This window comes from Carassius carassius, unplaced genomic scaffold, assembly GCF_963082965.1.
Source record: "Carassius carassius unplaced genomic scaffold, fCarCar2.1 SCAFFOLD_57, whole genome shotgun sequence".
NCBI classification, from domain to species: domain Eukaryota; kingdom Metazoa; phylum Chordata; class Actinopteri; order Cypriniformes; family Cyprinidae; genus Carassius; species Carassius carassius.
The window spans coordinates 1,098,391-1,112,500 of NW_026775196.1; the positions used below are offsets into that span (position 1 = coordinate 1,098,391).

Genomic DNA, 14,110 nt, shown 5'->3' on the forward strand with positions numbered 1-14,110 from the left:
TTCTTCCCTACTTATATATTGAACTGGAGATTAGAGTGGCTGATCTTTAAATAGCCCTCTCTCTGCAGCAGCCTTCGCTTACGGCCATACCTGGCTATGCCTGGTTAGTACTTGGATGGGAAACCGCCTGGGAATACCAGGTGCTGAAAGCTTTTTGGAAATTTTTCAAATTTTTTTACTTTTTGGAATTTTTTCACTAATTATATAATAATCGTGCAAAAAAAAAAAAAAAAAAAAAAAAAGAGTCAATGCCCGATGTCTGAATCTTAGCATGTTTGGTTCTGGTTACTACTTGGATGGGAGACCGCCTGGGATTGCCAGGTGCTGTAAGCTTTTGGGTTTTCGTCCCTATTTATATAATGTACTGGAGATTACAGTGGCTGATCTTTAATTAGCCCTCTCTTTGCTGCAGCTTTCGCTTACGGCCATACCAACCTGGCTATGCCCGATCTCGTCTGATCTCGGAAGCTAAGCAGGTTTGGGCCTGGTTAGTACTTGAATGGGAGACCGCCTGGGAATACCAGGTGCTGTAAGCTTTTGGGTTTTATTCCGAACTTATATAATGAACTGGAGATTAGAGTGTCTGATCTTTAAATAGCCCTCTCTTTGCAGCAGCTTTCGCTTACGGCCATACCAACCTGGCTATGCCTGATCTCGTCTGATCTCGGAAGCTAAGCAGGTTTGGGCTTTGTTAGTACTTGGATGGGAGACCGCCTGGGAATACCAGGTGCTGTAAGCTTTTGGAAAATTTTCATTAGTTATGTAATAATCTTGAAAAAAAAAAAAAAGAGTCAATGCCAGATCTCTGAATCTTAGAATGTTTGGTTCTGGTTATTACTTGGATGGGAGACTGCCTGAGAATAATACCAGGTGCTGTAAGCTTTTGGGTTTTCTTCCCTACTTATATATTGAACTGGAGATTAGAGTGGCTGATCTTTAAATAGCCCTCTCTCTGCAGCAGCCTTCGCTTACGGCCATACCTGGCTATGCCTGTTTAGTACTTGGATGGGAAACCGCCTGGGAATACCAGGTGCTGAAAGCTTTTTGGAAATTTTGAAAAAATTTTTACTTTTTGGAATTTTTTCACTAATTATATAATAATCGTGAAAAAAAAAAAAAAAAAGAGTCAATGCCCGATGTCTGAATCTTAACATGTTTGGTTCTGGTTACTACTTGGATGGGAGGCCGCCTGGGATTGCCAGGTGCTGTAAGCTTTTGGGTTTTCGTCCCTATTTATATAATGTACTGGAGATTACAGTGGCTGATCTTTAATTAGCCCTCTCTTTGCAGCAGCTTTCGCTTACGGCCATACCAACCTGGCTATGCCCGATCTCGTCTGATCTCGGAAGCTAAGCAGGTTTGGGCCTGGTTAGTACTTGGATGGGAGACCACCTGGGAATACCAGGTGCTGTAAGCTTTTGGAAAATTTTCATTAGTTATGTAATAATCTTGAAAAAAAAAAAAAGAGTCAATGCCAGATCTCTGAATCTTAGAATGTTTGGTTCTGGTTATTACTTGGATGGGAGACTGCCTGAGAATAATACCAGGTGCTGTAAGCTTTTGGGTTTTCTTCCCTACTTATATATTGAACTGGAGATTAGAGTGGCTGATCTTTAAATAGCCCTCTCTCTGCAGCAGCCTTCGCTTACGGCCATACCTGGCTATGCCTGGTTAGTACTTGGATGGGAAACCGCCTGGGAATACCAGGTGCTGAAAGCTTTTTGGAAATTTTTCAAATTTTTTTACTTTTTGGAATTTTTTTACTAATTATATAATAATCATGCAAAAAAAAAAAAAAAAAAAAAAAGAGTCAATGCCCGATGTCTGAATCTTAGCATGTTTGGTTCTGGTTACTACTTGGATGGGAGACCGCCTGGGATTGCCAGGTGCTGTAAGCTTTTGGGTTTTCGTCCCTATTTATATAATGTACATGAGATTACAGTGGCTGATCTTTAATTAGCCCTCTCTTTGCAGCAGCTTTCGCTTACGGCCATACCAACCTGGCTATGCCCGATCTTGTCTGATCTCGGAAGCTAAGCAGGTTTGGGCCTGGTTAGTACTTGGATGGGAGACCGCCTGGGATTGCCAGGTGCTGTAAGCTTTTGGGTTTTCCTCCCTATTTATATAATGTACTGGAGATTACAGTGGCTGATCTTTAATTAGCCCTCTCTTTGCAGCAGCTTTCGCTTACGGCCATACCAACCTGGCTATGCCCGATCTCGTCTGATCTCGGAAGCTAAGCAGGTTTGGGCCTGGTTAGTACTTGGATGGGAGACCGCCTGGGAATACCAGGTGCTGTAAGCTTTTGGGTTTTATTCCGAACTTATATAATGAACTGGAGATTAGAGTGTCTGATCTTTTAATAGCCCTCTCTTTGCAGCAGCTTTCGCTTACGGCCATACCAACCTGAGGGCGCTAGAGAGCTACAGGAAGTGTTGGCTGCAGTTGGGAGAGGAAGGCTCTCCTCCATTTTGATTTTTCTGTCAGTGTTTGTTTTGTGAGTTGTTTTTGGACTTTAGTTTATTTTTTGTGTTTTTTCAGTTTTAAACCACCTAACAGCAGCATCTTGCTGGCTGGAGGGTGGTTAATTTTTTGTTTGATTTTTGTACAATGGACGGATTATTGGCAAACGACACTGGACTGGCTGGAGAGACACGCATGGCAAACGACACTGGAATGGCTGGAGAGACACGTATGGCAAACGAAACTGGACTGGCTGGAGAGACACGTATGGCAAACGACACTGGACTGCTTGGAGAGACACGTATGGCAAATGACCCTGGACTGGCTGGAGAGACACGCATGGCAAATGACCCTGGAGTGGAGTATCGACAACGAGCAGGACACGGTAAAAAACAAGATGCAAGAGATAAAATTGGTGAAAGGAAATACTTAAAGGAGGCAACTGTGATTGTGAATGTCGAGAACGTAAATGAGGTGAGAGCTGTGGATATTATTAAAGTGGTGACGGAAAAATGTGGATATGGTAAAATTTTAGCACTAAGGCCAAGACAAGGAAAGGAATATGAACTGACAATGGAGAAAGAAGAAACATGTGATGAACTGACTGAGGGATTGTTAATTAAAGGAGTTAACTGTGAGATAAAGAAACTGCAAAATAGAGATTATGTTGTTTCCTTCATGCACCTGCCCGTCTACCTTGATGATAAAGACATTTTTAGAAAATTGGAGGGATGGGGAGTTAATCCCATTTCAAAATTAAAAAGAAGATGCTACCCGGGCACTGAAATAGAGGATGGAACAAGGTTTTTAAAAGTGAGATTCCCCAAGGAGGTGGCATCATTGCCCTACAGCACAAAGCTGGAAACAGCAGAAGGGCCGCAGTACTTTAGGGTGATGCACAGCCACCAGGTGAAGACCTGTAAGCTGTGCATGAGCCCGGATCATCTGCTCAAAGAATGCCCTGAATTTAAGTGTTACAAGTGCGAGGAAAGGGGACATTTCGCAAGGGATTGCAATGCGGTCAGATGCCCGGAGTGTCAAAAGATTTTAAACAAGTGTGAGTGTTGGATGGAGGGAGAGGAAGGAGGTCTGGAGCATCGGGTGGACGGACAGGTGCATGAAGGAAACACTGAAGAGGAAGGAGATATTGATGAAGGACAAGGGGATGAAGGATTATCACAAAAGGAAACAGAAGGAGGATCAGGCAACCAAGAGGAAGAAGAAGAAGGAAAAAAGAATGATATGGATGAGGAACAAACAGCAGAACAGAATACCCAATGGACAGAAATGGAAATATCGGACAGTTTTAAAAATCTTTTGGATAATGTGGAGAGGGATGGACAGGGAATGTATGATCAAAACAAAGAAATGGACAGTGAAGAAGAAACAAGGATGGACAACATGGGAAAAGACAGAGGGGAGAGAGGACAAAGTAGAAGAAGAACATTAAAGGTAAAACCAAATGTGGAAAATGCAAGAAAAAAGTTAATGACAAGGGGCCGAGTAAAAAGTGTAAACAGATATGAAGTGTTAAGAGGGCTGGAGGGAGAAGATGGAAAATAATGGTTTTTATGTATTTATTTTTATTTATTTTAATGGTTTTAAGTTGTGTTACTTTTAATGCAAGGGGATTGATGGACATGGGTAAATTTGAAAAGGTGAAAGAAATGTGTAAAGGAGAGGATGTGATTTTATTACAAGAAACTATCTGGAGGGAAGAGTACATGACTGAAATAAGGAAAAGGTGGAGCGGAGAGATTTTATATAACAATGGTGATGGGAGGCTTGGAAGAGGAGTTGCGATTTTAATAAAAGAAAACTGTGGGGTATCATGTAAAACAATATATAATGACGTAGATGGGAAATGTATTGCGGTTGAAATGGAGTATGAGGAGAAAAAAGTTATTGTAGTTAATATTCATGCACCGACTGTAGAGAATGAAAAGAAGGAATATTTTAATGTATTAAGAGATTTTTTTAAAAAGCATAAAGAAGTTATTATGATGGGTGATTTTAATACCGTTTTCAGTAAATTAGAAATGGGTGAGGGAATGGTTTTTAAAAATGATAAAGGAAGAAAAGAACTGAAACTATTAATGGAAGAAAATAATATGATTGATGTATGGAGAGAAAGAAATGAAAAAAAGAAAGAATATTCAAGGAGGCAATTAGTAGGGAATTTTATGTGTAAGACAAGGATTGATTTTATTTTGTGTACAAGGAACATTGAAGGATATATCGGTAACATTAAATATGAAGAATCAAGCTTAAGTGACCATAAACCAATTTTTTTGCAAGTAGACTGGAGTTCAGTGAAAAGAGGGCCGGGTGTATGGGTGTTAAATGTAGAGGTTTTGAAGAATGAGGAGTATGTTTTAAGTATTAAAGAAATTATTGAAAAAGAAAAGGAGAATGAAATGTACAGTGAAGATAAAAGGATATGGTGGGAAAATGTTAAATATTTAGTTAAAAAATTCACAATAAAGTATTGCAAATTAATACAGATATGTAAGAGGAAGAAGGAGAGAGAAATAAGAGAAAAATTGGAAAAGGAATTAAATGAGAATGGGAAAGATATACAAAAAATAAAAGAATTGGAGGGAATATTGAAAGAAATGGAAGAGAAAAAATATGAAGGAGCAAGGCTAAGAAGTAAAGCTAAATATACTGTGGAGGGAGAAAAATGTACAAAATTTTTCTTTGATCTAGAAAAAATACGAGGGAAAGCTGGAATGATTAAAGAAATAAGAGGAAAAAATGGTGTAGTGGTGGAAACAAATGAGGAAATATTAAAAGAAGTAAAAGCATATTATGAGAACCTGTTTAGTACTGAGGGGTTGAAGGAAGAAGAGAAATTGGAGTTACTTAAGCAAATAAAAACAACAGTAGGAGAAGTAGACAAAAAAGAGTGTGATGAAGAGATAAGAGAAGAAGAGATAAAAAGAGCAATAAGTGAATTAAACAAAAATAAAAGTCCAGGTATAGATGGTTTGGGGAGTGAATTTTATATTGTTTTTAAAGATTTTTTAACCAGTATTTTAAAAGAAGTATATGAAGAGATCTTTAAAAAAGAAGAAATGAATCAGAGAATGGGGATGGGATTATTAAAGTTGATATACAAAAGAAAAGGAGATAAAGTAGACTTAAAAAATTATAGACCAATTACAATGTTGAATACAGATCTGAAAATTTTAACAAAAGTTTTAGCCAACAGATTGAAAGAGGTAATGCCAACCATAATTGAAACAAATCAAGTGTATGGAGTTAAAGGGAAAGATATAGCGGACACAACTTTAAGTATAATAGATAGAATAAGATATATGAAAGAAAAAAACAAAAAAGGATATGTTATTAGTTTGGATTTCGAAAAGGCTTTTGATAGAGTGGAGCATGAATATTTATTTGGAATTTTAAGAAGGTACGGGTTTGGGGAAAATTTTATCTAGTGGATTACAATTTTATATAGGGGAGCAATAACAAGAATACAGTGTAATGGTTTTTTAACTGAATGTTTTAAAATTACTAGATCAATAAGACAAGGATGTCCATTATCAGCGCTTTTATATTCTTTAGTTGCAGAACCATTGGGATTAGCTATTAAAATAGACAAAGACATAAGAGGGATAAACATTGAAGGAAGTGGGGGAAATGAAAAAATATTTCAATATGCAGATGATACGACAATAATAGTTAAAGATATAGAGAGTGTTAATAAAGTAATGGAAGTAGTACAGATGTTTTGTAGGGGATCAGGAGGTAAGATAAATGAAGAAAAAACTATATATATGAGATTTGGAGGAGTGACTGTTTTAACAGAGTATTTTCATTTTAAAGAAACAAAAGAAATAAGGATTTTAGGTGTTCTAATGGGAAAAGAAGAAAGGAATGTTAAAGAAAAAATGTGGGAAGAAATAATAGGAGGTATTGAAAGAAGGTTAAATTTTTGGAAATTGAGGACATTAAGTTTAAAAGGGAAGGTTTTAATTTTAAATGTGTTAATGGTGTCAAAGTTGTGGTATGTTTTATATGTGACTGCTATGCCAATGTGGGTGGAGACAAGGTTGAAAAAATGTTTTTTAGATTTTTTATGGAATAGTAAACCGTCAAGAATTGCATATAGTACATTAATAGGAGAAATAGGGAAAGGAGGGATGGGATTAATTGATGTTGAACAGAGAAAAAATAGCTTAAGAATTAAAATAGTAAAAAAATATCTAGATGATGGTCACAAAACTGCATGGAAAAAGACAATGGAATATTTTTTAAACAAATGTGGGGATTTTAACATGGGGGATGGGATTTTATGGATGAAAACAAAGAATTGGATGACAGAGTGCTTACCAGAGTTTTATAGGGAAATGTTTAGTGCCTGGGGAAAATTTTTAGATAGACTTGAGTATGATCCACATGGGAGAGAAAACATTTTAAATCAACCTCTGTTTTTAAACCAAAACATTTTAAAACAAGACAAAGGAATTTTTTTAAAGAAATGGATGGAAGTGGGGATAACAAGAGTGAGAGATGTTTTGTATGAATTTAAAGAAGGGTTTTTACCAACACAATTTATTGTAGATGCAATGGAGGAGGCAAAAGAGGATTACAGTGAACAAGTAATAAAAAATAAATATGAAATCATTAAAAATGCAATACCTAAAGAGTGGATAAAAAGAATAGAAAGTATGGAAGGAGAGCCAAAAGAGAAATGTATTCATGTGAAATTAGGGGGAAAACTGTATGATTTTAAGGAATGTACTGTGAAAATGATTTATTGTGCTTTTAGAGATGATGTTTTTAAAGAGCCGATTGCAAATGGTTACTGGGTGCAGAAATTCAAAGATTTAAAAAAAGAGTGTATATGGAGAAACATGACGGGGAAATGTGTGGAAACAAAATTGGAATGTTTGGAGTATTTTATAAGGCATAAAGTGGTTTTTACTGATGTTATTTTAAATAAAATAGGAATGGAAGAAAATGCTCTGTGTAAAGTGTGCCAGGAAGAGGAAGAGGGGATTTTACATATGTTTTTACATTGTAGAGAGCTAGAGGACTTTTTAAGGAAATGTAAATGTTTAATTAAAGATGTGACTGAGGAGTGGGATGAAAATGTAATGGAATGGAACAGAGTTGTGATGTTTGGTTGGGAAAAAAAGTTTCAAAACAAAAGTTTCATTAATCTGTGTGTAATGCTAATGAAAAGTGCAATATGGGACAGAAGAACTGTGGCTAAAAAGGAAAAAATTGTGTTGGATATTTGGAGGATGTTTAAAAGAAAAACAGAATTATATACTGAAAGACTGTATGTGTACTTTAAAGGTGTAAATATGTTAGACTCTTTTTATGATGTTTTTACCCCAAAAGTTTATTGTGTTTTAAATGATTTAATGTGGAAGCTGCCAGGAAGTGAAGGAGATTTTTAAATTATCTATGTAAAGGAAAGATGTGTAATGTAGGGATGTGTAAAGACAATATTCTGTATTTTCTGTTGATTGCGTTTAATCTATTGTATTTTATTGATTGAAATTTCTTAATAAAAAAAAAAAAAAAAAAAAAAGGCTATGCCCGATCTCGTCTGATCTCGGAAGCTAAGCAGGTTTGGGCCTGGTTAGTACTTGGATGGGAGACCGCCTGGGAATACCAGGTGCTGTAAGCTTTAGGGTTTTATTCCGAACTTATATAATGAACTGGAGATTAGAGTGTCTGATCTTTAAATAGCCCTCTCTTTGCAGCAGCTTTCGCTTACGGCCATACCAACCTGGCTATGCCTGATCTCGTCTGATCTTGGAAGCTAAGCAGGTTTGGGCTTGGTTAGTACTTGGATGGGAGACCGCCTGGGAATACCAGGTGCTGTAAGCTTTTTGGAAAATTTTCATTAGTTATGTAATAATCTTGGAAAAAAAAAAGAGTCAATGCCAGATCTCTGAATCTTAGAATGTTTGGTTCTGGTTATTACTTGGATGGGAGACTGCCTGAGAATAATACCAGGTGCTGTAAGCTTTTGGGTTTTCTTCCCTACTTATATATTGAAATGGAGATTAGAGTGGCTGATCTTTAAATAGCCCTCTCTCTGCAGCAGCCTTCGCTTACGGCCATACCTGGCTATGCCTGGTTAGTACTTGGATGGGAAACCGCCTGGGAATACCAGGTGCTGAAAGCTTTTTGGAAATTTTTCAAATTTTTTACTTTTTGGAATTTTTTCACTAATTATATAATAATCGTGCAAAAAAAAAAAAAAAGAGTCAATGCCCGATGTCTGAATCTTAACATGTTTGGTTCTGGTTACTACTTGGATGGGAGACTGCCTGAGAATAATACCAGGTGCTGTAAGCTTTAGGGTTTTCGTCCCTATTTATATAATGTACTGGAGATTACAGTGGCTGATCTTTAATTAGCCCTCTCTTTGCAGCAGCTTTCGCTTACGGCCATACCAACCTGGCTATGCCCGATCTCGTCTGATCTCGGAAGCTAAGCAGGTTTGGGCCTGGTTAGTACTTGGATGGGAGACCGCCTGGGAATACCAGGTGCTGTAAGCTTTTGGGTTTTATTCCGAACTTATATAATGAACTGGAGATTAGAGTGTCTGATCTTTAAATAGCCCTCTCTTTGCAGCAGCTTTCGCTTACGGCCATACCAACCTGGCTATGCCTGATCTCGTCTGATCTCGGAAGCTAAGCAGGTTTGGGCTTGGTTAGTACTTGGATGGGAGACCGCCTGGGAATACCAGGTGCTGTAAGCTTTTTGGAAAATTTTCATTAGTTATGTAATAATCTTGAAAAAAAAAAAAAGAATCAATGCCAGATCTCTGAATCTTAGAATGTTTGGTTCTGGTTATTACTTGGATGGGAGACTGCCTGAGAATAATACCAGGTGCTGTAATCTTTTGGGTTTTCTTCCCTACTTATATATTGAACTGGAGATTAGAGTGGCTGATCTTTAAATAGCCCTCTCTCTGCAGCAGCCTTCGCTTACGGCCATACCTGGCTATGCCTGGTTAGTACTTGGATGGGAAACCGCCTGGGAATACCAGGTGCTGAAAGCTTTTTGGAAATTTTGGAAATTTTTTTACTTTTTGGAATTTTTTCACTAATTATATAATAATCATGCAAAAAAAAAAAAAAAGAGTCAATGCCCGATGTCTGAATCTTAGCATGTTTGGTTCTGGTTACTACTTGGATGGGAGACCGCCTGGGATTGCCAGGTGCTGTAAGCTTTTGGGTTTTCGTCCCTATTTATATAATGTACTGGAGATTACAGTGGCTGATCTTTAAATAGCCCTCTCTCTGCAGCAGCCTTCGCTTACGGCCATACCTGGCTATGCCTGGTTAGTACTTGGATGGGAAACCGCCTGGGAATACCAGGTGCTGAAAGCTTTTTGGAAATTTTTCAAATTTTTTTACTTTTTGGAATTTTTTCACTAATTATATAATAATCGTGCAAAAAAAAAAAAAAAAAGAAAAGAGTCAATGCCCGATGTCTGAATCTTAGCATGTTTGGTTCTGGTTACTACTTGGATGGGAGACCGCCTGGGATTGCCAGGTGCTGTAAGCTTTTGGGTTTTCGTCCCTATTTATATAATGTACTGGAGATTACAGTGGCTGATCTTTAATTAGCCCTCTCTTTGCAGCAGCTTTCGCTTACGGCCATACCAACCTGGCTATGCCCGATCTCGTCTGATCTCGGAAGCTAAGCAGGTTTGGGCCTGGTTAGTACTTGGATGGGAGACCACCTGGGAATACCAGGTGCTGTAAGCTTTAGGGTTTTATTCCGAACTTATATAATGAACTGGAGATTAGAGTGTCTGATCTTTAAATAGCCCTCTCTTTGCAGCAGTTTTCGCTTACGGCCATACCAACCTGGCTATGCCTGATCTCGTCTGATCTCGGAAGCTAAGCAGGTTTGGGCTTGGTTAGTACTTGGATGGGAGACCGCCTGGGAATACCAGGTGCTGTAAGCTTTTTGGAAAATTTTCATTAGTTATGTAATAATCTTGAAAAAAAAAAAAAGAATCAATGCCAGATCTCTGAATCTTAGAATGTTTGGTTCTGGTTATTACTTGAATGGGAGACTGCCTGAGAATAATACCAGGTGCTGTAAGCTTTTGGGTTTTCTTCCCTACTTATATATTGAACTGGAGATTAGAGTGGCTGATCTTTAAATAGCCCTCTCTCTGCAGCAGCCTTCGCTTACGGCCATACCTGGCTATGCCTGGTTAGTACTTGGATGGGAAACCGCCTGGGAATACCAGGTGCTGAAAGCTTTTTGGAAATTTTGGAAATTTTTTTACTTTTTGGAATTTTTTCACTAATTATATAATAATCATGCAAAAAAAAAAAAAAAAGAGTCAATGCCCGATGTCTGAATCTTAGCATGTTTGGTTCTGGTTACTACTTGGATGGGAGACCGCCTGGGATTGCCAGGTGCTGTAAGCTTTTGGGTTTTCGTCCCTATTTATATAATGTACTGGAGATTACAGTGGCTGATCTTTAAATAGCCCTCTCTCTGCAGCAGCCTTCGCTTACGGCCATACCTGGCTATGCCTGGTTAGTACTTGGATGGGAAACCGCCTGGGAATACCAGGTGCTGAAAGCTTTTTGGAAATTTTTCAATTTTTTTTACTTTTTGGAATTTTTTCACTAATTATATAATAATCGTGCAAAAAAAAAAAAAAAAAAAAAGAGTCAATGCCCGATGTCTGAATCTTAGCATGTTTGGTTCTGGTTACTACTTGGATGGGAGGCCGCCTGGGATTGCCAGGTGCTGTAAGCTTTTGGGTTTTCGTCCCTATTTATATAATGTACTGGAGATTACAGTGGCTGATCTTTAATTAGCCCTCTCTTTGCAGCAGCTTTCGCTTACGGCCATACCAACCTGGCTATGCCCGATCTCGTCTGATCTCGGAAGCTAAGCAGGTTTGGGCCTGGTTAGTACTTGGATGGGAACACGCCTGGGAATACCAGGTGCTGTAAGCTTTAGGGTTTTATTCCGAACTTATATAATGAACTGGAGATTAGAGTGTCTGATCTTTAAATAGCCCTCTCTTTGCAGCAGCTTTCGCTTACGGCCATACCAACCTGGCTATGCCTGATCTCGTCTGATCTCGGAAGCTAAGCAGGTTTGGGCTTGGTTAGTACTTGGATGGGAGACCGCCTGGGAATACCAGGTGCTGTAAGCTTTTTGGAAAATTTTCATTAGTTATGTAATAATCTTGGAAAAAAAAAAGAGTCAATGCCAGATCTCTGAATCTTAGAATGTTTGGTTCTGGTTATTACTTGGATGGGAGACTGCCTGAGAATAATACCAGGTGCTGTAAGCTTTTGGGTTTTCTTCCCTATTTATATATTGAACTGGAGATTAGAGTGGCTGATCTTTAAATAGCCCTCTCTCTGCAGCAGCCTTCGCTTACGGCCATACCTGGCTATGCCTGGTTAGTACTTGGATGGGAAACCGCCTGGGAATACCAGGTGCTGAAAGCTTTTTGGAAATTTTGGAAATTTTTTTACTTTTTGGAATTTTTTCACTAATTATATAATAATCATGCAAAAAAAAAAAAAAAGAGTCAATGCCCGATGTCTGAATCTTAGCATGTTTGGTTCTGGTTACTACTTGGATGGGAGACCGCCTGGGATTGCCAGGTGCTGTAAGCTTTTGGGTTTTCATCCCTATTTATATAATGTACTGGAGATTACAGTGGCTGATCTTTAAATAGCCCTCTCTCTGCAGCAGCCTTCGCTTACGGCCATACCTGGCTATGCCTGGTTAGTACTTGGATGGGAAACCGCCTGGGAATACCAGGTGCTGAAAGCTTTTTGGAAATTTTTCAAATTTTTTTACTTTTTGGAATTTTTTCACTAATTATATAATAATCATGCAAAAAAAAAAAAAAAGAGTCAATGCCCGATGTCTGAATCTTAGCATGTTTGGTTCTGGTTACTACTTGGATGGGAGACCGCCTGGGAATACCAGGTGCTGTAAGCTTTTGGGTTTTATTCCGAACTTATATAATGAACTGGAGATTAGAGTGTCTGATCTTTAAATAGCCCTCTCTTTGCAGCAGCTTTCGCTTACGGCCATACCAACCTGGCTATACCTGATCTCGTCTGATCTCGGAAGCTAAGCAGGTTTGGGCTTGGTTAGTACTTGGATGGGAGACCGCCTGGGAATACCTGGTGCTGTAAGCTTTTTGGAAAATTTTCATTAGTTATGTAATAATCTTGAAAAAAAAAAAAAAGAGTCAATGCCAGATCTCTGAATCTTAGAATGTTTGGTTCTGGTTATTACTTGGATGGGAGACTGCCTGAGAATAATACCAGGTGCTGTAAGCTTTTGGGTTTTCTTCCCTACTTATATATTGAACTGGAGATTAGAGTGGCTGATCTTTAAATAGCCCTCTCTCTGCAGCAGCCTTCGCTTACGGCCATACCTGGCTATGCCTGGTTAGTACTTGGATGGGAAACCGCCTGGGAATACCAGGTGCTGAAAGCTTTTTGGAAATTTTTCAAATTTTTTTACTTTTTGGAATTTTTTCACTAATTATATAATAATCATGCAAAAAAAAAAAAAAGAGTCAATGCCCGATGTCTGAATCTTAGCATGTTTGGTTCTGGTTACTACTTGGATGGGAGACCGCCTGGGATTGCCAGGTGCTGTAAGCTTTTGGGTTTTCGTCCCTATTTATATAATGTACTGGAGATTACAGTGGCTGATCTTTAATTAGACCTCTCTTTGCAGCAGCTTTCGCTTACGGCCATACCAACCTGGCTATGCCCGATCTCGTCTGATCTCGGAAGCTAAGCAGGTTTGGGCCTGGTTAGTACTTGGATGGGAGACCGCCTGGGAATACCAGGTGCTGTAAGCTTTTGGGTTTTATTCCGAACTTATATAATGAACTGGAGATTAGATTGTCTGATCTTTAAATAGCCCTCTCTTTGCAGCAGCTTTCGCTTACGGCCATACCAACCTGGCTATGCCTGATCTCGTCTGATCTCGGAAGCTAAGCAGGTTTGGGCTTGGTTAGTACTTGGATGGGAGACCGCCTGGGAATACCAGGTGCTGTAAGCTTTTTGGAAAATTTTCATTAGTTATGTAATAATCTTGAAAAAAAAAAAGAGTCAATGCCAGATCTCTGAATCTTAGAATGTTTGGTTCTGGTTATTACTTGGATGGGAGACTGCCTGAGAATAATACCAGGTGCTGTAAGCTTTTGGGTTTTCTTCCCTACTTATATATTGAACTGGAGATTAGAGTGGCTGATCTTTAAATAGCCCTCTCTCTGCAGCAGCCTTCGCTTACGGCCATACCTGGCTATGCCTGTTTAGTACTTGGATGGGAAACCGCCTGGGAATACCACGTGCTGAAAGCTTTTTGGAAATTTTTCAAATGTTTTTACTTTTTGGAATTTTTTCACTAATTATATAATAATCGTGCAAAAAAAAAAAAAAAAGAGTCAATGCCCGATGTCTGAATCTTAGCATGTTTGGTTCTGGTTACTACTTGGATGGGAGACCGCCTGGGATTGCCAGGTGCTGTAAGCTTTTGGGTTTTCGTCCCTATTTATATAATGTACTGGAGATTACAGTGGCTGATCTTTAATTAGACCTCTCTTTGCAGCAGCTTTCGCTTACGGCCATACCAACCTGGCTATGCCCGATCT

At 38.7% G+C, this 14,110-nt stretch overlaps 16 non-coding genes across 16 annotated transcripts in view; all 16 read left to right on the forward strand.

Annotated features, from left to right (window-relative positions):
• The first annotated feature begins 417 nt into the window (after window positions 1-417).
• Window positions 418-536, forward strand: LOC132137710 (5S ribosomal RNA). The gene has a single exon (XR_009432036.1). It is a non-coding gene; the product is annotated as a 5S ribosomal RNA (ribosomal RNA).
• Window positions 537-620: 84 nt separating this feature from the next.
• LOC132138708 (5S ribosomal RNA) lies at window positions 621-739 on the forward strand. Its single transcript, XR_009432991.1, has one exon. It is a non-coding gene; the product is annotated as a 5S ribosomal RNA (ribosomal RNA).
• A 559-nt stretch (window positions 740-1,298) lies between these two features.
• On the forward strand, window positions 1,299-1,417 carry LOC132138778 (5S ribosomal RNA). Its single transcript, XR_009433058.1, has one exon. It is a non-coding gene; the product is annotated as a 5S ribosomal RNA (ribosomal RNA).
• Window positions 1,418-1,982: 565 nt separating this feature from the next.
• Window positions 1,983-2,101, forward strand: LOC132138788 (5S ribosomal RNA). Its single transcript, XR_009433068.1, has one exon. It is a non-coding gene; the product is annotated as a 5S ribosomal RNA (ribosomal RNA).
• Window positions 2,102-2,185: 84 nt separating this feature from the next.
• LOC132137639 (5S ribosomal RNA) lies at window positions 2,186-2,304 on the forward strand. Its single transcript, XR_009431964.1, has one exon. It is a non-coding gene; the product is annotated as a 5S ribosomal RNA (ribosomal RNA).
• Window positions 2,305-8,197: 5,893 nt separating this feature from the next.
• Window positions 8,198-8,316, forward strand: LOC132138610 (5S ribosomal RNA). The gene has a single exon (XR_009432897.1). It is a non-coding gene; the product is annotated as a 5S ribosomal RNA (ribosomal RNA).
• Window positions 8,317-8,874: 558 nt separating this feature from the next.
• LOC132137640 (5S ribosomal RNA) lies at window positions 8,875-8,993 on the forward strand. The gene has a single exon (XR_009431965.1). It is a non-coding gene; the product is annotated as a 5S ribosomal RNA (ribosomal RNA).
• Window positions 8,994-9,077: 84 nt separating this feature from the next.
• Window positions 9,078-9,196, forward strand: LOC132138295 (5S ribosomal RNA). Its single transcript, XR_009432594.1, has one exon. It is a non-coding gene; the product is annotated as a 5S ribosomal RNA (ribosomal RNA).
• Window positions 9,197-10,092: 896 nt separating this feature from the next.
• Window positions 10,093-10,211, forward strand: LOC132138893 (5S ribosomal RNA). The gene has a single exon (XR_009433169.1). It is a non-coding gene; the product is annotated as a 5S ribosomal RNA (ribosomal RNA).
• Window positions 10,212-10,295: 84 nt separating this feature from the next.
• LOC132138297 (5S ribosomal RNA) lies at window positions 10,296-10,414 on the forward strand. The gene has a single exon (XR_009432596.1). It is a non-coding gene; the product is annotated as a 5S ribosomal RNA (ribosomal RNA).
• Window positions 10,415-11,310: 896 nt separating this feature from the next.
• Window positions 11,311-11,429, forward strand: LOC132138712 (5S ribosomal RNA). Its single transcript, XR_009432995.1, has one exon. It is a non-coding gene; the product is annotated as a 5S ribosomal RNA (ribosomal RNA).
• Window positions 11,430-11,513: 84 nt separating this feature from the next.
• Window positions 11,514-11,632, forward strand: LOC132138298 (5S ribosomal RNA). The gene has a single exon (XR_009432597.1). It is a non-coding gene; the product is annotated as a 5S ribosomal RNA (ribosomal RNA).
• Window positions 11,633-12,519: 887 nt separating this feature from the next.
• Window positions 12,520-12,638, forward strand: LOC132137869 (5S ribosomal RNA). The gene has a single exon (XR_009432187.1). It is a non-coding gene; the product is annotated as a 5S ribosomal RNA (ribosomal RNA).
• A 558-nt stretch (window positions 12,639-13,196) lies between these two features.
• LOC132137641 (5S ribosomal RNA) lies at window positions 13,197-13,315 on the forward strand. Its single transcript, XR_009431966.1, has one exon. It is a non-coding gene; the product is annotated as a 5S ribosomal RNA (ribosomal RNA).
• An 84-nt stretch (window positions 13,316-13,399) lies between these two features.
• Window positions 13,400-13,518, forward strand: LOC132138299 (5S ribosomal RNA). The gene has a single exon (XR_009432598.1). It is a non-coding gene; the product is annotated as a 5S ribosomal RNA (ribosomal RNA).
• A 557-nt stretch (window positions 13,519-14,075) lies between these two features.
• LOC132138012 (5S ribosomal RNA) overlaps window positions 14,076-14,110 on the forward strand; it is a 119-nt gene continuing 84 nt past the window's right edge. Inside the window, exon 1 of the ribosomal RNA XR_009432324.1 lies at window positions 14,076-14,110. This exon is cut by the window's right edge and continues 84 nt beyond it. This is a non-coding gene — a ribosomal RNA (5S ribosomal RNA).